General features: G+C 37.3%; 1 pseudogene; it reads right to left on the bottom strand.

The window, feature by feature from the left end:
- Positions 1-12,488: 12,488 nt before the first annotated feature.
- LOC148915413 (putative sodium/metabolite cotransporter BASS2, chloroplastic) lies at positions 12,489-16,959 on the bottom strand (annotated as a pseudogene).
- Between the last annotated feature and the right edge of the window lie 8,010 nt (positions 16,960-24,969).

Below are 24,969 nucleotides of genomic sequence, written 5' to 3'. Positions count from 1 at the left end.
AAATCATCTTGTTTGAAGTAGTAGGGTTATAATCTGAGTTTCACTTAGTATCAAATTCTTAGGTTGAATTTATAAACCTTCTAGGTGAGGATGGTGATATCAATGGACAAGCTGGGCTTGAGCCTTGGGCGAGATGTCTCCGAAGTATGAGTGCATGATAACTTCTTTAGAGTTCCAACTGTTCACATTTTGTTTTAATAAAAAAATTCAGAGAAATATTTATCACAATGAGTCTAGCATAAGGAACATGCCAGGAGATTGTATAAATTTCAATTTGTGTTTAGGTTTAAAGTATTAATAGAACAAGATGTCGAGACAATACGGAGAATTGGAGAAAATTTCAAACCACACCGTTTATAATATGATTCATATTCCTCCTCAAATAAAAATATAATTTTTTCTTCTATTAAAAAAAACATAAACTACATCTGACTGTATGTGGCACCCCGACCCAATTTAAACAATTAATTTAATTTATTTATTTGAGAAGTTATAATTTTGCCCTCAGGTAAGGTCACAATAGTCATTTGTCAATTTGTGTGTGTTTTGTGAATTTGAGTAGCACTGTTGCATAGAGCTCGTCGAAACGAGTTCGTAGACATGTAGTGGGCTCAAATCGGAGTTTTAACGAAGAAGTTATGATCAACAGAAGTGCAGTGGCACAACCGTAAATTTGTTGAAATCTCTATTCTCTCTCTCTCTCTCTCTCTCTCTCTCTCTCTCTCTCTCTTCGGCGGCAACACTGCTGCTTTCAAATGAGATTCCGGCCCCGTCTGGCCACCAAACTCGAGGTTGTAACTTGTAAAACGCTCCTCTCCACCTCCTCTACACGACCCACTAAATTTCCAGACTCGATTTTGAGCCATGAAGCGATTGAAACGAGAGGAAATCGGGTCAATTTGGGTTATGCCACTTTCTAATCCTCCCCACCCTTTTATTCATTACTACAAAACTGATGAAACGACACGATCACAAGAGAATAAATACAAAATTGTGTTGTCTTTTCTAACATTAAGCACAAATAAGTTATATTTATGTTCTTTTCATATAAAACACAAATAATTATGTCAAATATGTTGATATAAATACAATTTTGTATTGAACACGGTTAATCGTGCTCAATCAGTTGTGTAAATTGATTTGTGTGCTATCTAACAAGTTTTTTAAAAAAGTGAATGATTTTACTTTCATAGACACAAACAATTGTGTCTTCATTTGACAGATGTGACAACATGATTCCCAAAACCAATATTTGTGCCTGATATATATGTTTTTGACATACATGGCGGTGAATATATAAATATATATATATTTTTTCGTTACTTAAATCGTGCCCAATAATTTATACCTAGTAAAACAATTTATTTTTATTCACTTAAAAACCCCACGCCCTTTAACCAAAAAACCACGATCCCTCATCTTTCCAATTCTAAAAAAATATCTCACCTTATCATCTGAATTCTTCTCAGTAGCCCACCCTTCTCCTTTTTTGAAGTCTTTCCCACTTGAAAACCCCTCTCTCTCTCTCTCTCCCCCTCCCATTCGCTTGAAGCTCTCTCTCCCTCTAACTTTTTCTCTTAGTTTGACGCTGCTGCGATCCACAACCCCCACCTAAACCTAAACCTCCATATTTTGAAAAGTTCTCTATTCTTCACTCCTCCGAAGATCTATCACTTGCACCTTACCACTAGAGGTGTCAAACAGACCGGGTCGCCTCGACATGGCCCGCTTAAGTAAGGCATGGCACGGCCCGTATTTTTGGGTCGTGTCGGGACGAGGTAAATGAGTCCAATGGATTGAGCTGGCCCGCCCGTCATGGACCGAGACTACCTTTGGCCCATCATGGGTCGAGCCAGCTTGTGGCCCGTCGTTGGCCAAGTCGACCGAAATTCAACGGGCTGGCCCGTTTAAAGCCCATATATTAAATTATACTTGTTTTAGGAAAAAATAAAACATAATATTACTACATCTATATCTTAAATTCAAGTCTATTTCTTTTCTCTAATAATATATATATATATATTAAAATTAATATTTTCTTTATATATAAAATAATGATTTTGTTTTTCAAGTTTCAATTTTTAAAACCCACACAATAATCTAGCCATTTTCTATTTAAATATACTTTAAATTAAGTTATTGTCCTCTTTTTTTAACAAATAGTAAATCTTATTAGTATAAAAGATTTAAATAAAGTTGTAAAAAAATTGCAACAAAAAATGCAATACATAAGTCAAATTTGTCGTGGACCCATATCGGCCCGTTTAGTGGCCCGACACGAGCACGGCTTAAGCCCATATAGGCTCGGACCGGAATTAATGATTTTCCTAAATGGACTAGCCCAACACGACCCGTTTATTAAATAGGCTGACACTAAATAGACCAGACCGGCCCAACAGAACCCGTTTGAGACCTCTAGGTACCACCCACCACCTCCCCCACATCTCTCCTCTCATTCTCTCATTCACAGTATGACAAACACCAAATAAAATCTTGAACATGCAAATCAGAGGTAGAACCAACCACAATATCATCAACATACACTTGAGCAATCAAGACATCCTTTTTAAACCGTTTCACAAACAAAGTTTTATCAACAGACCCTCTAACATACCCATTTCCTAGAAGATGAGAGGATAACCTCTCATACCATGCTCTAGGAGCTTGTTTCAAACCATAGAGAGCCTTTTTAACCGAAACACATCATTTGGATGATGTGGATCTTCAAAACCCTTTGGTTGCTCAACATAGACCTCTTCATTTAGGACACCATTCAAGAAGGCAGTTTTGACATCCATTTGATAAAGTTTGAATTTCAAATGACAAGCAATGGCAAGAAGTAATCTAACTGATTCTAATCTTGCAACAGGGCAAAAGTTTCATCAAAGTCAATGCCTTCCATTTGAGTGTATCCTTGAGCAACCAATCTAGCCTTGTTTCTTACCACATTACCTTGCTCATCGGTTTTATTTTTGAAAATCCACTTAGTGCCTATGACATTTGTGTTGACTGGTCTAGGAACAAGGTACCAAACGTCATTTCTCACAAATTGATTTAATTCTTCCTGCATTGCAAGAAACCATTCACCATGGTGTAGGGCTTCTTTCACATTTCTAGGCTCTTCCTTGAAGACATAACACACATGGCTAATTTCTTGAGCAAGTTGCTTCCTAGTTCTCACTCCCTGATTAAGAGGGCCAATAATGACACTCTCGGTTTGAGTGAGAGGACTAAGATCAGTATGAGAGCTAGCAGCCTGGACAGATGAGATGGAACTAGAAGTTGAAAAGGTTTGACAGTCAACCGGGACAGAATTTCCAAAAGTTGACAGGTCAACCACAAGATCCAGACGGAGATTCTTGCTCAGGAGGAGGAGGAGGTAAAAGATCATCCTCATCCAATGCCATCTCTGTAGATGCAGCAAAATCATCAATAGTGACATTTATGGATTCAATGATGGTTCTGGACCTACAGTTGTACACTCTATAGGCTCGGCTTGTGGTGGAATACCCTAGAAATATTCCCTTATCACACTTAGAATCAAACTTAGCAAATGCTCCCTATCTCTCAAAATATAGCATGTGCTACCAAAGACCCTAAAATATGACACATTAGGCTTCTTTCCTTTCCAAATCTCATAGGGAGTTTGTTTGGTACCAGACCTCACAAATACCCTGTTTGAGATGTAACAAGCTGTATTGACAGCTTCAGCCCAAAAGTGTTTAGCAAGATTTTTGCTATTTAGCATCACCCTTGCCATTTCTACAAGCACCCTATTCTTTCTCTCCACAACACCATTTTGCTGAGGTGTAATAGGTGCAGAGAACTCATGTTTAATTCCCATTTCTTCACAAAATTTCAGAAACTGAGAATTCTCAAATTCAGAGCCATGATCTGTTCTAATTCTAACAAGAGGTAGATGACTAGTCATCTTCTCTTTTTGCAAAAGGTGACAAGCAGACTTAAACCTTTGGAAGGTTTCAGATTTCTCACGTAAGAATGAGACCCAAGTGAACCTAGAGAAATCATCAACCATGACAAGAATATATTTCTTTCCACCAAGGGACATGGTTTGGATAGGACCAACAAGATCCATGTGAACAAGTTCTAGACTAACATTAGTTTGAATGTGTTTAACCTTTTTGTGTGACACTCTAACTTGTTTGCCTAATTGACATCCTTCACAAACATGCAGATCAGATTTTTCAAGCTTTGGTAGACCACTTACTAACTCTCTCTTGGACAATTTATGCAAGTCTCTAAAATTCACATGTCCAAGCCTTTGATGCCACAAAACACTTGTTTCATTTACAACCTTGTTGCAAACTACTTCTTTTGCATCATTGACACCATCAATGCAGTAGCAATTGTCCCTAGACCTTGCCACGCTAACAATCTCATTGTCACCTTTTCCAATGATTTTGCAGCCATGCTTGGAGAATCTAACCTCTACTATTCCATCATCACACAGCTGACTCACACTAATGAGATTGGAGGTGAGACCCTCAACAAATCTAACATTCTTAAGCTCGGGCAGACCAGGGATACAAACAGTACCTTTTCCAACAACTTGAGACCTATGACCTCCACCAAAAGTCACAGTGCCTCCATCAAAGGGGTGAGGGATGAGAAAACATTTTATCCCAGACATATGTTTGGAACAACCACTATCAAAATACCAAGAGTTGGTGTTTGAAGCAGCAAAGGCATTTAGCACAACAAGAGATTTGGTATGACCTCTTGCAATCCAAGTAGACATAGGCACAATGGGAGAACTCATTTTGAGGGAGACAAGTTTGGCTATCTTAGTAACTTCATTCATCAAATGATCAACTTGATCTTGCAAAGACCTGGATTCCTTTTAGATTTTGAAGACAATTTTCTGGTCTTGTCTTTGCTAAACATATGATGGTCGAATATGACCAGTCAACCCACACCTGTGACAAGTTGGAACAAACTTAGGTTTCTTGACAACCTGCTGAACATCAAGAGGTACAGTGACTGGAGTTTCTGATTTGACAAAATTAGTGGTAAAGCTAGACGAACTAGAACCAAAGTGATTAAATCCAAGGCCACCTTTGTCCCCATGAACTTTTCCCATATTCAACATTTTGTCAATTTTTGAAGCACCAATGGTCATAGATATAATCTTCCTATTTGCTTCATTCAATTCACCTAGGAGCTGTTTGTTTGAGTTCTGGAAACCAATGTTACTTTCCTTGAGCACATTAACTTGATTCTCAAGGTTACTCCTAATTGACACAAGAGCATCACTTTCTTTTTCTAGAGACTCAAATTTGTCACTTAACTCCTTTTTGGTTTCTTTTAGGATGAGAATTTCATGTTGAAGATCTTGGTTATTGACCTCAAGTTTGAGGCTCTCTTCTTTCAAACACAAGGTCTCTTTAAACAAACAATCATATTTTCTTCCTAATGACTCGTATGACAGGTCATCGACTCGGAATCAGATTCATCGGACATGGGCTGCACAGAGGCAACAAAGGCAACATGTTGGTCATCAACATCAGAGGAAGATGAATCCTCTTGAGACCCTTCACTTTCACTCTCACTCCAGCTCACTTTCATGGCCTTGTCCTTTCCTTTGGAGTATTTTTTCTGATTGTTTGCACAGTCGGAGCATAGTGTCCAATGCCTCCACATGTGAAGCACTTGACAGATTTTCTAAAATCTTTCGTGAAAGGTTTGACATCCTTATTCCTCTCATTAGACCGATCAGTTGATGGTCTAAAGCAGTTTCTCACTACCAGAGCTGCCCTCTCTAGCAAACTTTCCCTTATCCTTAAGAATTCTCCTAAATTTTTTGACAAACAAGGCCATCTCATCCTCAAAACCTGATGGTTTTTCACCAACTTTCAGAGAGGAAACATGCACTCCTTGAAGTGCAACATTTTTGATTTTTTGGAGTCATTTTCTTCCATATTCAATTCCATCTCATAGGTTTTCAGTTTTCCTACAAGCTTGCCAAGCTTAATTTCATTTAAATTTTGGACCTCCATGATCGCGGTTTTCTTTGCTCTAAACCTAGATGGTAGAACACGAAGAATTTTCTGAACAACAAGAAGCTCTTCAATGGGTTGACCTAGACTCATGGCTTCATTTGTGATCATCTCAACTCTCCCATGGAACTCAGAAATAGACTCTTTCAGACATCCTAAGTTCTTCAAATTGTGCAAGCACCATCTAAGTTTTAGGGTTCTAACTTGGTCATCCCTTCATGAACCACCCTTAGTTTATCCCAAGCTTGTTTAGCATTAGGGATATGTTGTATATGTGCAAATTGTGTGCTAGACAAAGCAGTAACTAAGGCATTTCTGGCCTTCTTGTTCGAATATGCACTAAACACCTCGGCTTCAGTCCATTCTGACCTAGGTTTGGGCACAACCTCACCAAAACAGTCTTGACCGGAGCAACCCACTCTTTTGTGAGATACTCACTTGCATACTCATCAAGAGCATCAAGAAATATCTCAAATTTTTCTCTCCATGCAGCGTAGTTATTACCGTCAAAATAGGGAGGGGAGTTGCAAGATCCAGCAACTCGATCCCTTTCCATAGTGAGCACACCTAAACACCAAAACAAATCCTAGGATCTCTCTATTTATGTTAAGAGCTGACGCTCTGATACCAATTGAAATTGGTACTTAGGTGACAAATGGTAAATTTAATTACACAAACAAGACAAAATAACACAGCAATCTTCACACACTTTAAACCTTGACCAAATACACGTATGACTAGTCAACTGCTAGTCATGAACAATCACAATCAAGAGAACACACAGATCATGCCACAATGTACCTGCAACCCTAGAAGATTACTAGTGACAACCTAGGCACTCAGAAGGACCCATCAATCTAGGCATCCCCTGTGCTAGCAACAACTATGTGAAAGTGTGTGAAATCATCAAAATCATGCAAACATCAAAAGCAGATAAAGATGACTAGTCAACCACCAAGAACACAAACCCAGAAAAATTACAGATATGCAAAACAGATTTTGTTCACCCAGAAACCCACCATTGGGAAAAACTGGGAGTCATCAACCGACCAGGCATTCCACTAAGTAGAAAAAGATTCTTACAAAGGAAATACAACCAAGCTCAAGATTCACCTAGGTCTATTTAGGAATATGAGCAATACCTCCTTTGTGCAATCTTCTTCACCAACTTAGCAAAACTTGAAGCTCAGTTCTTCATGGCAATGGCAGCTCCTTCTCCAGCTCGTTCATCCCATGGCACAAGCTTGCAAGTTCCAACACGGACCAAAACCAATATTTGGATTCAAAGGAGAATGACCAATTTCTTCAAGAAACCATACTCTTGAAGAAATCAGTCTTGAATCTGACCTAGATATAAATGAGAGATGATTTGAATAGCTAGATGCAGATTCGGGTTTTCAAAAGCAGTTTTTCAAAAAGAAATCAATTGGAAAAACTCATAGATGAAAAATATATGGTTCTCTCTTGAGGAAGAAGAGAAAGAAAGCCAAACGATCTTTCCCCAAAATTCCACATAAAAGAGACAGCCTTAAATGACCAAAATCGTGACCTTTACAGCCAAAAATTTGTTAGGTTAGAAAACCACAGATGGCAGCAGAGAGAGAGAAAGAGGAATAGGACAAAACAGTTTGTTATCCAGCTGGAAGCAAGGATGACTAGTCATATGAGAAACGGATGACTAGTCATCATTTTATGAAGATTTAATGTAATGATATGCAATACTCAATACCTTTGTTAACTTGCATGAGCTACCATAAAGCAAAGATTAGAGAAGAGCACCAATAAAAGTTTTCCCTAATCTAGACTTGAGCTTGATAAATTACATTACACATCCTATTACAAAGTTGTCAAGGGAAGCCAAAAGAAAATAGTAAAAACCGTACATTAACACTTAGGTTTTGGTTTTTGAGTGGTCAAACCAAAAATAAAGAAGTCTAAGCTTCTGTTAGGCATAAACTCGTAGATCAACATTTGAATATTAATGACATTGAATTGCAGCAAATATGTTCAAAGTATATTCAGTATAATCAATGGAGAAAACAACAATTTCAAATATGTAGGGGTATTTTGGGAATCTAAAGATTACAATAAATCAATATTGAGCTTGATAAGGTAACTTGATGAGGTGGATTCTAGTCATGGGTTTTTACTTATAAAAAATGAGTTTTATTAATAGGAACAAAAAATAATGGATTGCAGTTAAGGAAAATTCAATTTGGAGGGGGGTAAGCCAAATTTACTTATAAAAAATGAGTTTTATTAATATGAACTCGTAGATCAGCTCATTTCATCTTCTTGATTGCAGCATCCCAGAAGCTTCACTATATTCCTGTGCTGAAGTTTGACAATATGTGTAACGTCATTCTTCAACTCATTGAGTCCTTGACAATATGTGTACCCTGAAATCCATTAGCCACATATGATGACCAAAATCCATACTCTGTAGTTTGCGAACGTACAATATACGACTTGTATCCATAGTCCTGACCCAAATGACATGTGGAAACTGTCAAGCTAACTGTAGGGAGGACTATATTTGATTTTACCTTAAAAGGCTGATCCGAAATCACCCCTTCTCCAAGTTTATTGTTGTTTGAACAAACAACAGCGGCCAAGTCAAATAATGGTAATTCCAGATCTTCCTTTTGGCTGGGCCTCAGCTTTATCTTCTGCAGACAACGAAAATCGATGCACTCCTTCCCCAATGTCATACTTTGCTCTTTGCATGCAACTGAGACATATAAGAACAATTATAATATTTACCTTCAGAAAGTAAGATGTCAGCAATTTCATATTAACTGATTATGTACTATTATCTTCAAATATCAGCATCTATTTCTATCATTTGGAATAATGAGGTCACATTTTGTTTGGCCTGGGTGATCATTATAGTTTATAATCGTTATAAACTACCATTTTCTTACAGGATAAACTACCATTTGCAAACCAGTGATCTATAACCAATATCCAAAAAGCAATTCATGCACAAGAACCAATTGATCATCATATAAATTCCCAAAGAAGAAAAGGCTTGTAACTCACAGGTTAAGTAGCTTAGATGGTGCGGGACGTAATACAGTTAATGACTCCTTCCACTGCCACTGGCATTCAGATAACGAAAGAAGACGCTGCAAAATTGACAACTGCCATTCCCACTCTGCAATGAAATGTTTAGCAATTGACGCCCTCCACTCCAATGCTTGTCTTCCACCCCTACTTACGCCATCACTTAGAGCATGATCTAGTTCAGTTATAGTTGAAGGAAGACAGTGATGTAATATATCAAGTCGTTTCCCCGTGAAAGATACAACCATTTTGTTTCCCTCTTCTCGTGTTAGATCAGTTTTCTCTGAAGCACATGTGTAATGTAATTCAGATTAGCTCCATGCTAAGGCACAACGAGCCAAATTGAGACAAAGATCATCCTTATGTAAAAGCTAACTTTTGACATTCGCCATCATGATCTCCCACATCCCCAGCCCCAACTTCATATACCAATATCTCTTACTTATGAGTTATCGCCCCCACACACAACAAGAAATAAATAAATAGGAAAACGACTAATTTTAGATATCCAAAATATGAGTAAACAAAGAAACTAGCAAAAAAGGATGGCAGCATAATAAGTACATGGTTATTTGTAAACCCCAGCTCATAGAATCAAGAAATACTTCATATATGCAGCCATGGTTGATGCAGGAAAATTTCGTTATTCCGTAATATGCAGGGGAAACCAAGTACACATAATCTGCAACAATCAAGCACTAATAACTGCTGGAAGGGCATATTACCAACTTAGAAAAGAAAAGCAGCCATAGCATGTTATCATTGGACTTTTGCTGCACTTCCCATTCACAAGATGCATTATCTTCGATGCATAATGCACACACAACAAAAAAGACTCCCACAAACTTGCGAGTTACAACACAATATGGTAGTATTATTATATTAACGTATCAAAACTAACAGAAATATTATATTAGCTTCTATTGGGGCGTGTATGTTAAAGCATTTCAAAGACTACTTTGGGGTAACTCATGCTGATTGGACAGAGTTTTGGGCTGAATGTAATCTGATTTCATATGTCTTGTCATGATTGTTGGTCTGATTTTGATGGTTTTCTACAAGATATCTTTGAAGACGAAAAGAAGAAAGAAATAGTTTTCCTTTCTCTGTTTTCTTTCTAGCCCTTCTTTCACGTAGGTTTTCTTTCTCTGTTTGGAATAAGATACAGTTTTCCTTGTAAAAACAACAAAGAAATAGACTAGAACATGATTATTTTGACGATTTTGAGGACTTACCCGAAGTGGACTTTGATTTCCAGTACGAAATTCTCAACAAAAGGGTCAAACAGGTGATCTTCGCATGCTATTTGTTCTTTAGCAGACAACATCAACCATAATTTTCAATTCCATGCTTGGCCAGAACTGACGCAGGCAACAGAAGAAGAAAGATCAAGCCGATAACATAAAGAATCACAAGGAAATTTTCGACAAACCGGGCTAGGCGGCGCCTAGGCGCTAGGCACCCGCCTAAGGCGGCTCTGTGGAATATAAAATTAGTTTCTTTATGTTTTTTTATTTTCTTTTTTGTAATTAAACAATATCTTTGCTTTATTTTAATTACTTTTATTTGTAATTATTACTTGACAAATAGTAATTATTATGTTTTAATATTTTTAATTGAATAATATATATCTTAGTCTTATTTAATCAATATAATTACTAATTAGTTTTTACTTATTATTTGTTTCATAACTTACTTCTCAAATTGTAATTAATTTTTATGAATTATTTTGTGCTCATAAAAACCAAGAAAGTGGTTGCAACATAGTTAGTATATATCACAAAAGAACCAATACATACATATAGTATACTTGATTTGCTTATGAACATAGTTCTTGATTGACTGGTTTGCAGTGGTTACATATCCTCAGAATATGCAATTAATGGGTTCTACTCGATAAAATCCAATGTCTATAGTAGTTTGGTGGGTTGGTGCTAGAGATAGTGAGTGGGAAGAGAAACATAGGATTTACTCATTGCTTTTTTTTGTTTCTTCTTTTAAGTATGCACAATGATTTTGAACTTTTGATAAATTCTTTTAGGCATGGATGCTATACACGGAAGGCCGGTTCATTGAAGTGCTTGATACATCAATAGGGGACTCAAGTGATCCACATGAAGTTGTGAGATTATTTCATGAATGTAGGTCTTTTATGTGTGCAACGTAACCCTGGAGATAGGCCGAGCATGCCAGTTACAGTTCTAATGCTAAGTGGTGAAGGGTGATTGCCTCAACCTCAAAAACCTTGTGCTTATAGTGAAAGGGATCTCAATGAACTAGAACTTTTAAAGCATTTTCAACAAATGAACGCAAGTGCTTTAGATTTGGGACAAAGATTCATGAAGTTCCAAATTGCGTGAGGAATGATCTCCTAAAATGCCACTGCAATGTGCACGTGTTATAAGGTATGCAATTACAGTCAGTTCAATCATATGCACTTAGTGAGTTAGTGATATGGGAAACTAGTATAGAATTTTCAGTTTCTTTAGAGAGCATGTGTTTTTTGTCGTTTTTGACCATTGTGTGATATTTACTATGTGTAGTCCTAGATGGCTATTTCGACTTTAAATGCTATTTTGAATCTCTATGTGATACTGTGGACTGTGGTAAAGACTTCTATTTCCTTTGAAAGCCATTTAGAGGCTCAGGTAATTATTTATGTTTACTTGGCGGTCCCAACCCAGAGCATATATATACAGTTTGAGTTTGGTGTTGTATAACTTATTGAGAAGACTTGGGGGAACTAAACCATGCATGTTCCCTTCTAATGGCTAGCTCACCCTTACCCTCACCATCATCCACACGCTAGTAGTAACATTTTACATATTGAATCAATGGTCAATAAGCTTTCCGATAACATATTTGTTCTAGCTAAGCAGCTATGAGCCAGTGGCAATGAGAGGGTACTAAAGAGATAGATACTACTACTTTTTGTGTGTGTGTGTGTGTGGAAGTGGAGCCATGGCACTATAATTTTGACACAAGTTTTAACACAACAGTGCCCAATCAAAAAGGTATAGCCGCCCGTCTATACTAGTTTTTTATAATATAGATTAAAAACGACCTTTCTATTTGCATTAGTTTATACTTTATAGATATTAATTTGCTAGTTTCAATATATATACTCTATATATTTAAATTTTTTTAATATATCTTATTTTATTGTAAATTTTATAAAAATCAAGTGTATTATACATGAAAAATACGTACGCACGTGTAAAATACGAGTATTAAACATGAAAATACTAAATTTTTTATAAGGCTATTAACTCTGGAAAAGTGAAAATTCGTAAGGGTACAATAGAGACTCATGTAAAGGCGTAATTGTAATGGAAAATGCTCTAAACTATCTATAAACAAAAATCAGGGAACAAAGATACTAGTATCCATGTAAGGAGTATAGCCGCACGGCTATACTATTTATGAATAAATATAGACCCCATGTATAGGCGCGCGGCTATACTGTTTTCAGTTGAAGAGTTCAAATCTGGCTCAAAACTAAGCACCACAAGATGCTAGGGGAAAATAACATGCGATTCTAGAGGTACATATAACATTAGGGTTAGGGAAAACTTCGAAAGGGTGCTATAGTTGTCACTTAACCTCAACTGTAGGAGTCTCCTTGGAGTCAGAAGGATCTACATATCTCCAAAAGAATGCCAGACTGCTTCCCATTATATTCATAATCACAGCAGACAATGCTGCATGCGGGTAATGCAACCATGGGCAAGGTAAAATGAGAAGTGGCCAAATCCACACCCAAAGAAGAATTTTGCATACCAAGCTGCGAGTGTCGAACATGTAAATGAAGGATTAGTGTTGCATGCCCACCAAAATTTATGAAAGTTTCGACATTTCAATCTGAGCATAAAACAATGAAGATCTTCTATGGACTTACAATAAAGTTTAAGAAGAGAATTTTTATATCTTTATTACCAATTTGATTAATACCTCAATTGATATTGCTCGTCTTTGTGTTTCTCTAAAACCGCAAACAGCTGCTGATATATACCTGCAAATTAAGACTCTCCTTGATAATAATAAAAAAAGACTCCTCAAGTTGCACATTTGCACAGCAAAAACTCCAAAACAAACTAAACAAACAGGCACAGCACCACAACCTTAAAGAATATTTGTATGAGTGCAAACACTGCCAACAATGCTTGTATACAAAACTAGCTTCTATCTTCATATGTCCAATTAAAATCCACATAGAAAAAGAAGATTGAATATATACTTTCTTACTACAATAGCTTTTATGGCTATGAAGTCATAACGACAGCAAACTATAGTTTCTCAACTGTTGCTTACAGATTATGAATACTTTGTTTTTTCAAAGTACAGTTAACTTCACTCTATAATTTATATATCAAACTTGACTGAAGCTAAATCAAACAGTAATAATACACTAATACAAGGCTAAAACATAATTTTTTTTAGAATTTTTGAGCTTAAATTAGAGTGAATCTTTACATACTGAAAAAAAATGTGTACATTACCTTGAGCTTTTCCACAACAACACACTTAACAGTTAAAGGGAACTTACCCTACAAAGAAACCATCAATATGTACTAACAGCACCGAAAGAATAACCACCCCAATTTCTCCAGATAACACTGTCTGAGCATGAGCCATTAGAGACAGATCAGCCTGCAATGTTACAGCAACCATTGAAGCTTTGAGACGGACAACATTCCCAGAGAATACACTGGCCCACAAAATAAAATCTAGTATGTTTGAGAAAGAGAGCACATTTGGAAGGAACCACAGGCAAGACAATCATAGTTTACATATAAGTAACTAGAAGATATTTATATGCACAACAAATGTACCTGGATGCAAGCAGTGATGCAGCTAGAACAGCAAAAAGTGGTGCAAAAGGTATCACAATTTTAACCACTGCAGGAAATGCACTCTGCATATAAGAACCTAACAAATTGGAGCAACAACGACCTACAGATGACAGAATAGAGACCATAAGCCCCAGCTGATGGATAATATAATATTACTGAAGTTTATTATATTTAACTTAACCTGCATGGTGCTGATTGATAGTTTGGCAGCATCCACAGGGACGCAAGTCCCTGCCAATATCTTTGTTAGTAGAGGAGGCTGGGCTACTGCCCCAAGAGTTGTGCATACCGTCATTACAATAGACAGAGGAACATCCCCTTGAGCAATTAAGGTCACCTGAAAGGCTATTTCATAAAAAGCATTTAATGGAGTTGAATAAATGGCCTAGGCGGGCGCTAGGCTGCCGAGGTGGTGGCTAGGCGGGCTAAGCGGGGTCTAGGCGGGCGCTAGGCTGTCTAGGCTGGCCAGGCGGGGGCTAGGCAGGCTAGGCGAGGGCTAGGCGGGGCCTAGGCGGGCTAGGCGGTCTAGGCTGTCTAGGCGGGTGCAGGAGTCGAGAAGAAAAAAAAGGCCATTTTGGAACTCCAAGGTCTTGGATGAGATGAGGATGGCGCTGAGGCGAGAGAGGGAGAGAGAGAAACGAGGATTGAAGAAGAAGAGAGGTTGCGAGTTATGTTTAGGGTTTAGAAAAGGGCCTGGGCTTCATAAAATACAACATTAAATGAATTTTGCATTATGAAATCACTAAAGTAACCACTAATAAGTAACAAATAACAAATAAATATTTTAATATTTTAAATCAAAAAAATATTATACTATTTGTTTAATATATAATTTATATGTGCTTTTATTTTTCATGATTTTGGTATAAATTTATAATTTATAATACTTAATAATTTATTAAAAAAAGCAGGCACTCGCATATTGCTCCTCTAGGCGCTAGGCCCCTGCCCCCTTATCAGTATAGTGATTTTTCGAATATTGGGATTAACATGTTGGTAAATCGAGGTGTACCAGACTTCAATTTAAAACCCTGACCGACTCCAATTCCCTTCTGTTTGTGTTCATAATTAACTAAAATTAGTTGCATGCATGGCGTTTAGATTTAACTTTTATGGTATAATTTTTCTCAAGACTATAAACAAAGAAGTTTCGTCAGTTCTCGATTGATTGTGATGTGGCTATATGTCTCGGAGTATGCCATGGGCTGGATGTTTTCTGAAAAATCGATGGCTACACGGGTTCTTGCAATTGGAGATTATTAGTGGCAAAAAGAATACCAGCTTCTATTCCAATGACCAACATATAGGCTTCCTAGCTTATGTAAGCTCAAACTCTAAATCTTAATGCAAAATCGTATCTTTCATACAGCTTAAGCAACCTATATGAAGCTAAATGCAGCAAAGTTTAAAAATTCTGGCCAACATACATGAAATTTTGTTAGGCATGGCACCCATGGAATGGAGGGGTGTGGAGTTGGTTGATGAAGTATTGGTAGATTCATATTCACCTTCAGAATCTCATGGATTTCTATTTTTGAAACCCAAAGACATTGCATATTCATGGGTCAAGTTTCAGATTGGCAAGCACATGGAATTGCATACGATTATATTGGATTTTTGCCTCAGTTTAGGTGCACATTGATGTGCCCACTTTTTTCACAAACATGATCCAATTGGTATTTGCTATAACAAACACAAGCAACATATACAAGTTTTGGCATGCAGCCAGCATACCAAATTCACAAAATGTAAATGGGGATAAAGGGAACCAAGGTCCCAAGAAGGAGTTGTCGAAAAGATGCCACCCCCCACACAAAACTCTCGTATGGGGACTTTACCTCTTGGTCGAGCTGGGCTAAAGTACAAATGACCGAGCTGAGCTTTTGATGTATGATAGAATCTCTTTACAGATCGAAGACGACTTGAGGGACTTCTCGGTGTGGAAGCGATGATGCCTTCACGACAATATCCTGAGTGCTTCAGCTTATGGGTAACTTTATATTTATGCATAGAATACAACGCGGACTAATATATATCTCATATGTAAGAATGAGTTGCCTAATATCAAGTACTTAAATTTGAAGGGTGCAAAAGTCAATCAGCATGGTCTTGTCACTTTGTTGCGCGGATGCAAAGATCTGGTGATGTTGGACCCCAGAGATTGTTATGGTTTCGATGAGAACGACGTTGAAATATCAAAGCTTGCGTCTCATATTAGTAAATTTATGTGCGAAGGTTCTGAATTTCCTGAATTTCTTTGTGGTATGGACAATTTTGTTCTTCCTGTTGATGGATACTTATTTCATCTCCATGTGGAGGAGACGTGGGATGAAATGCTCAATTATTTGAGCGATGCGTTCGTTGTCTCTTTAGATTGTTTTATATCCAATTTTTCATCTACATAGAATACAGTGCGAACTGATATATCTCATAGCAGAAGAGCAAGGTCATCAAGTGCAATGAGAAAAAAGGCTGTAATTTGGTTTAGTTCAAAATTACAACGGATACATTTTAGAAAATAAATTGCTATACAAGCAATTTTATACTATGAAATTCCTTTGATCCACAAAATGTTGGCGGACACCGTTTATTATTATTTTTATTTTTGGTATTTATGGGTTTAACCTGTATTATTTGTTATAAATAAAATTCATTTTTTATTATTGCCCAATGGGTTAATAGCTGGAAATCATTAGAATGGGAGGTATCAGAAAGAATTTAAATTCTCATTCCCCAATATTGCTTGTATAAATAAAATAATTGAAGAAATAACCCTAGCCCACCCTAAACTCTAAAATGATTTGACAAAATTGTATATTTAAAAGATTATAGCCACACGGCTGTACTTTCTAAATACATTCGGATATTTTAAAAGCATAGCCGTTCGGCTATACGCTTTAAATATTAATATATTCGAATATTTTAAGAGTATAGCCGATCGGCTATACGCTTTAAATATAATCCAAACAAACACGAAGCTTGCACTCGCGGAGGACGGAGGTTGCAGACGCAGTCACAGCCATTTCACTTCTCTATCAACTCAGGCTTCGATTTTCAATTTCGACTGCTTCGTCCTCCGGGTTCAACACCGAAAAAAGACCCAACCCGCCTAGGAGGCCTGCCCAGCCGCCTAGCACCCGCCTAGCCGCCTAGCCGCCCGCCTAGGCCGATTTTCCGAACACTGCGATTGACTGAAAGTCTGAAACCCGAAATTGAAGAAGTTTAGCTGCAAATTTGAGCTTGAGATTGAGATTGGGAAGCCGAAGCAAGCACAATTCAGGTCCATAGAAGAAGAGATCATGAGACTCTTAATTCATCTAATTCCATTCCTCTCCCTGTTTCCCGCCTTATTCTCTTCTCTCTTGGCTTTCTCCCAAACGACATGCTCACCTCACCACACCAACGACAACGACGACAATTCCTCCCTTTGCCAACTCCACCTTATTATCTTCTCTCTTCGCATTGACGGCATGACGCAGAAGAAAAAAATCCAAAATTTGCTGACTTGGTGTCTGTCTTCAGTGGTAGGAAATGATGAATCTATCCTACCATGGAGTTTCTATGGTCTTGCCAATAACAAGGTTCGGTTTTTAGGCCCCCAATCTCAAATTCTGACTATTTCTTCCTGTTTTGGTTAAGCAATAGATTGATTGGTTTGGTTCTTCTTGCTTGAAACTTGATAAATCTTTATGCATTCAATATTCATCCATTGATGGTTCTTCTTGGTTGGACTGCTTTTCATTGTTTGGATATTGTATTTCTGTTACACTTGATCATAATGGCTAATATGCCGTTAGAGAAAGAGAGATAGAGGTGTGCATATCACTGTGCTGGTTGTAACAGGTGGCTAATATGTACCTACTGGAACAATGAATATGTCTGTTTTCTAACCGTCCAGCATTCAGTGCCATATAGCATGGCTGGTCTAACAGATGTTCTATAAACTTAGCTTTCAGTTCTAGCAAAATATGATGATCACACTATATATATGCTTAACAAAACCCTCCGTTTAACCTATCGTGCTTTGATTCTATGAGCCACATCATCTCCATTCTCCCCTTGTATATATGGATGATTGAGTACATGCTAGATAGTGAAAGTTTTTGCATTTTGATATACTCTTAGTGGTGCAATTGGTTGCTCTTATGTCTTCGTCAGAGCCAAAGGCTCCACTTGGTTAGCAGAATTCAAAGGAATATGGTTCCAGTGACCATCTTGGAGAGAGAGAGAGAGGCGTTTTAAGGGTGTGCGCTTGTTCGTTCGTCTCCTTTTCTCATTTAGGTGGTGAGTAGATCATCATTGCAGAGATACAGCAAGTGCCCTTCTGCACCCCTTTAAATACCTGATTTTTGGGCTCTTCCTTTTCCTCTCTCTCTCTCTATCTGTCTAGAATCCCCCCACCTTCTTTTTTATTTTATTTCTCTTATTTATTCAGTTAATTTTAGTGACGAAAACCCAGCAACCTTTATTTAATTCGGTGCTTGATTAATCATAGTTATTAATCATGTATTATTTTGTTTTGTTTTGTTTTTTTAAATTGTAAAAGCTGCGGCGGCATGTGGAGCTGGAAAGCCTTTGGTGATAGAGGAAGTGAATGTGAATCCGCCTCAGGCAATGGAGATAAGGATCAAAGTCGCCTGCACCTCTCTCTGTCGCAGTGACATCACTGCCTGGGAGTCTCAGGTACTCTCCTCTTCTTATTTTGTCCTCCTCTTTTCTCCCTTTCTTTTCTTCTTCTTTTCAACACAGATAGAGATAAAACAATATTACTTTTCCTTCAATTCTTTTTTTCTTGTTTCCTACTTACTGAACATCTAGGAAAATAATCATTATCTGGCTAGGAAAATTCGTTTAACTATTGCGTATGGTTTCTGTCTGACCAAGAAAAATTAAAACTTTGTTTGTGCCACTGCCAGATATGCTTTCTTCTTTCCGGATGGATTAATTTTCTTGGAAAACAATTGTTCAAGATTAGTCATTAAAGTAACTGAGAAGAAGTAAACCTTGGTTTAAAGTAATGAACTTATCCATCAATTAATATCCTGTTTAAATTTTTCGAAATTCAGACCTATCAGGAGCTAAGTATCAACTGACTATTCATCTAACTGAAAAAAGTTATCTATGTATGTTGATACCAAAAATATGATTATTTATGGATACCCCTTGATGGTTACTGAACATGGATTCTCCTTAAAGAGCATCTTCTACCTTCTCCCTCGCATCATCACATGAAGCAGGAGAATAATTTGGTTCGCCTATGCATGTCGGTGTTTGTCTGTGTTCGTGTTGTAATAGAGGAATGAATTTTCCATTCATGATAAGTTTCTTCACAATTAAAATGCAAAGAATAATATATAAAGGCTTCCTTTGTTTTGGAGGTGGTGGGGGATAGGGAGGAGCAGAAGAAAAGGAATCTGATAGCCCTCACATGCCCCTGCACGTAGTCACATACATATGTAATTGCAATTCTTGATCAAGGAAAAACGTTGCTGACATATGTTGACATATTTTTAGGCTTCTGTAAGTGCAGAGACTTGTTAACAGTTTTCACTTTTCAAATATGACAGCGGCATGACTTAAACAGTAATGATTTCTTGTATGATAGGTTGCACAGGGTGCTAAGCTTAGGGGAGCATCTCAAATAATTGGTGTTCACACTAATTTGTATCTGGCGTTTCTTTGAACGGATGGGGGTTGACAGTTGCACTTGGTGTGCCAAAAGTGAAGCCTGAGGTAACAGCTGATTATGGAATATTTCTTACTGGAAGAACATTGAAGGGATCTCTATTTGGAGGATGGAAACCTAAATCGGATCTCCCTTCATTAGTAGATATCAATGTTTTCAAAGGCGAGGCGTATATGCGAGACGTTTTTAGTAGCGCTATGCAGGCGTAAGCCTTGAAGCGCTGAGGCGTAAGCTTTTTGAACATTAATTTATTTTACCAGCGCTAAACGTGCAACTCGCGAAATAGCCGACCGCCTCGGGCGTTTCCTCCCGCCTCGCTCCGCGCGAAGGCATGCCTTTGAAAACACTAGTAGATATGTACACAAAAAAGGTAAAACTAACTAAAACTTCATTGAAGCTTCAGTAAGTCCAATCTCCCTTTCCCTTCTAATATTAAGTGTCCTTTTCCCTCCCATTGTTGTAAAATTTGGTGTGTCCTCATGTAGTTGGAAAATCTACTGACAATGTTTAGTCCTGGTTACAAGAATGCGATAGGGCATTCCCAAACAATTTATCATGTCTTGGTTTGATAAATGTCTAATGTACAAACGTATCAAATCATCTTGTTTGAAGTAGTAGGGTTATAATCTGAGTTTCACTTAGTATCAAATTCTTAGGTTGAATTTATAAACCTTCTAGGTGAGGATGGTGATATCAATGGACAAGCTGGGCTTGAGCCTTGGGCGAGATGTCTCCGAAGTATGAGTGCATGATAACTTCTTTAGAGTTCCAACTGTTCACATTTTGTTTTAATAAAAAAATTCAGAGAAATATTTATCACAATGAGTCTAGCATAAGGAACATGCCAGGAGATTGTATAAATTTCAATTTGTGTTTAGGTTTAAAGTATTAATAGAACAAGATGTCGAGAAAATACGGAGAATTGGAGAAAATTTCAAACCACACCGTTTATAATATGATTCATATTCCTCCTCAAATAAAAATATATTTTTTTCTTCTATTAAAAAAAACATTAACTACATCTGACTATATGTGGCACCCCGACCCAATTTAAACAATTAATTTAATTTATTTATTTGAGAAGTTATAATTTTGCCCTCAGGTAAGGTCACAATAGTCATTTGTCAATTTGTGTGTGTTTTGTGAATTTGAGTAGCACTGTTGCATAGAGCTCGTCGAAACGAGTTCGTAGACATGTAGTGGGCTCAAATCGGAGTTTTAACGAAGAAGTTATGATCAACAGAAGTGCAGTGGCACAACCGTAAATTTGTTGAAATCTCTATTCTCTCTCACTCTCTCTCTCTCTCTCTCTCTCTCTCTCTCTCTCTCTCTCTCTTCGGCGGCAACACTGCTGCTTTCAAATGAGATTCCGGCCTGTCGCCACCAAACTCGAGGTTGTAACTTGTAAAACGCTCCTCTCCACCTCCTCTACACGACCCACTAAATTTCCAGACTCGATTTTGAGCCGTGAAGCGATTGAAACGAGAGGAAATCGGGTCAATTTGGGTTATGCCACTTTCTAATCCTCCCCACCCTTTTATTCATTACTACAAAACTGATGAAACGGCACGATCACAAGAGAATAAATACAAAATTGTGTTGTCTTTTCTAACATTAAGCACAAATAAGTTATATTTATGTTCTTTTCATATAAAACACAAATAATTATGTCAAATATGTTGATATAAATACAATTTTGTATTGAACACGGTTAATCGTGCTCAATCAGTTGTGTAAATTGATTTGTGTGCTATCTAACAAGTTTTTTAAAAAAGTGAATGATTTTACTTTCATAGACACAAACAATTGTGTCTTAATTTGACAGATGTGACAACATGATTCCCAAAACCAATATTTGTGCCTGATATATATGTTTTTGACATACATGGCGGTGAATATATAAATATATATATATATATATTTTTTTTCGTTACTTAAATCGTGCCCAATAATTTATACCAAGTAAAATAATTTATTTTTATTCACTTAAAAACCCCACGCCCTTTAACCAAAAAACCACGATCCCTCATCTTTCCAATTCTAAAAAAATATCTCACCTTATCATCTGAATTCTTCTCAGTAGCCCACCCTTCTCCTTTTTTGAAGTCTTTCCCACTTGAAAACTCTCTCTCTCTCTCTCTCTCTCTCTCTCTCTCTCCCTCCCATTCGCAAAGCTCTCTCTCCCTCTAACTTTTTCTCTTAGTTGACGCTGCTGCGATCCACAACCCCCACCTAAACCTAAACCTCCATATTTTGAAAAGTTCTCTATTCTTCACTCCTCCGAAGATCTATCACTTGCACCTTACCACTAGAGGTGTCAAACAGACGGGTCGCCCCGACATGGCCCGCTTAAGTAAGGCATGGCACGGCCCGTATTTTTGGGTCGTGTCGGGACGAGGTAAATGAGTCCAATGGATTGAGCTGGCCCGCCCGTCATGGACCGAGACTACCTTTGGCCCATCATGGGTCGAGCCAGCTTGTGGCCGTCAGGGCCAAGTCGACCAAATTCAACGGGCCGGCCCGTTTAAAGCCCATATATTAAATTATACTTGTTTTAGGAAAAAATAAAACATAATATTACTACATCTATATCTTAAATTCAAGTCTATTTCTTTTCTCTAATAATATATATATATTAAAATTAATATTTTCTTTATTTATAAAATAATGATTTTGTTTTTCAAGTTTCAATTTTTAAAACCCACACAATAATCTAGCCATTTTCTATTTAAATGTACTTTAAATTAAGTTATTGTCCTCTTTTTTTAACAAATAGTAAATCTTATTAGTATAAAAGATTTAAATAAAGTTGTAAAAAAATTGCAACAAAAAATGCAATACATAAGTCAAATTTGTCGTGGACCCATATCGGCCCGTTTAGTGGCCCGACACGAGCACGGCTTAAGCCCATATAGGCTCGGACTGGAATTAATAATTTTCCTAAATGGACTGGCCTAACACGACCCGTTTATTAAATAGGCTGACAATAAATAGACCAGACCGGCCCAACACAACCCGTTTGAGACCTCTAGGCACCACCCACCACCTCCCCCACATCTTTCCTCTCATTCTCTCATTCTTAGGTTTTGGTTTTTGAGTGGTCAAACCAAAAATAAAGAAGTCTAAGCTTCTGTTAGGCATAAACTCGTAGATCAACATTTGAATATTAATGACATTGAATTGCAGCAAATATGTTCAAAGTATATTCAGTATAATCAATGGAGAAAACAACAATTTCAAATATGTAGGGGTATTTTGGGAATCTAAAGATTACAATAAATCAATATTGAGCTTGATAAGGTAACTTGATGAGGTGGATTCTAGTCATGGGTTTTTACTTATAAAAAATGAGTTTTATTAATAGGAACAAAAAATAATGGATTGCAGTTAAGGAAAATTCAATTTGGAGGGGGGTAAGCCAAATTTACTTATAAAAAATGAGTTTTATTAATATGAACTCGTAGATCAGCTCATTTCATCTTCTTGATTGCAGCATCCCAGAAGCTTCACTATATTCCTGTGCTGAAGTTTGACAATATGTGTAACCTCATTCTTCAACTCTTTGAGTCCTTGTCTAGGATGTTTTGAGAGCCTTCTCAAAGCCATGTCTTGTCCATCTTTCAGTGTACCCTGAAATCCATTAGCCACATATGATGACCAAAATCCATACTCTGTAGTTTGCGAACGTACAATATACGACTTGTATCCATAGTCCTGACCCAAATGACATGTGGAAACTGTCAAGCTAACTGTAGGGAGGACTATATTTGATTTTACCTTAAAAGGCTGATCCGAAATCACCCTTTCTCCAAGTTTATTCTTGTTTGAACAAACAACAGCGGCCAAGTCAAATAATGGTAATTCCAGATCTTCCTTTTGGCTGGGCCTCAGCTTTATCTTCTGCAGACAACGAAAATCGATGCACTCCTTCCCCAATGTCATACTTTGCTCTTTGCATGCAACTGAGACATATAAGAACAATTATAATATTTACCTTCAGAAAGTAAGATGTCAGCAATTTCATATTAACTGATTATGTACTATTATCTTCAAATATCAGCATCTATTTCTATCATTTGGAATAATGAGGTCACATTTTGTTTGGCCTGGGTGATCATTATAGTTTATAATCGTTATAAACTACCATTTTCTTACAGGATAAACTACCATTTGCAAACCAGTGATCTATAACCAATATCCAAAAAGCAATTCATGCACAAGAACCAATTGATCATCATATAAATTCCCAAAGAAGAAAAGGCTTGTAACTCACAGGTTAAGTAACTTAGATGATGCGGGACGTAATACAGTTAATGCCTCCTTCCACTGCCACTGGCATTCAGATAACGAAAGAAGACGCTGCAAATTTGACAACTGCCATTCCCACTCTTCAATGAAATGTTTAGCAATTGACGCTCTCCACTCCAATGCTTGTCTTCCACCCCTACTTACCCCATCACTTAGAGCATGATCTAGTTCAGTTATAGTTGAAGGAAGACAGTGATGTAATATATCAAGTCGTTTCCCCGTGAAAGATACAACCATTTTGTTTCCCTCTTCTCGTGTTAGATCAGTTTTCTCTGAAGCACATGTGTAATGTAATTCAGATTAGCTCCATGCTAAGGCACAACGAGCCAAATTGAGATAAAGATCATCCGTATGTAAAAGCGAACTTTTGACATTCGCCATCATGATCTCCCACATCCCCAGCCCCAACTTCATATACCAATATCTCTACTTATGAGTTATCGCCCCCACACACAACAAGAAATAAATAAATAGGAAAACGACTAATTTTAGATATCCAAAATATGAGTAAACAAATAAAGTAGCAAAAAAGGATGGCAGCATAATAAGTACATGGTTATTTGTAAACCCCAGCTCATAGAATCAAGAAATACTTCATATATGCAGCCATGGTTGATGCAGGAAAATTTCGTTCTTGCGTAATATGCAGGGGAAACCAAGTACACATAATCTGCAACAATCAAGCACTAATAACTGCTGGAAGGGCATATTACCAACTTAGAAAAGAAAAGCAGCCATAGCATGTTATCAGTGGACTTTTGCCGCACTTCCCATTCACAAGATGCATTATCTTCGATGCATAATGCACACACAACAAAAAAGACTCCCACAAACTTGCGAGTTACAACACAATATGGTAGTATTATTATATTAACGTATCAAAACTAACAGAAATATTATATTAGCTTCTCTTGGGGAGTGTATGTTAAAGCATTTCAAAGACTACTTTGGGGTAACTCATGCTGATTGGACAGAGTTTTGGGCTGAATGTAATCTGATTTCATATGTCATGTCATGATTGTTGGTCTGATTTTGATGG

Source organism: Prunus mume, linkage group LG7 (assembly GCF_029339155.1).
Source record: "Prunus mume cultivar Tortuosa linkage group LG7, ASM2933915v1, whole genome shotgun sequence".
Lineage (NCBI taxonomy): Eukaryota > Viridiplantae > Streptophyta > Magnoliopsida > Rosales > Rosaceae > Prunus > Prunus mume.
Note: the sequence above shows the minus strand (reverse complement) of the source record. Positions and strands in the feature narration are given on the sequence as shown.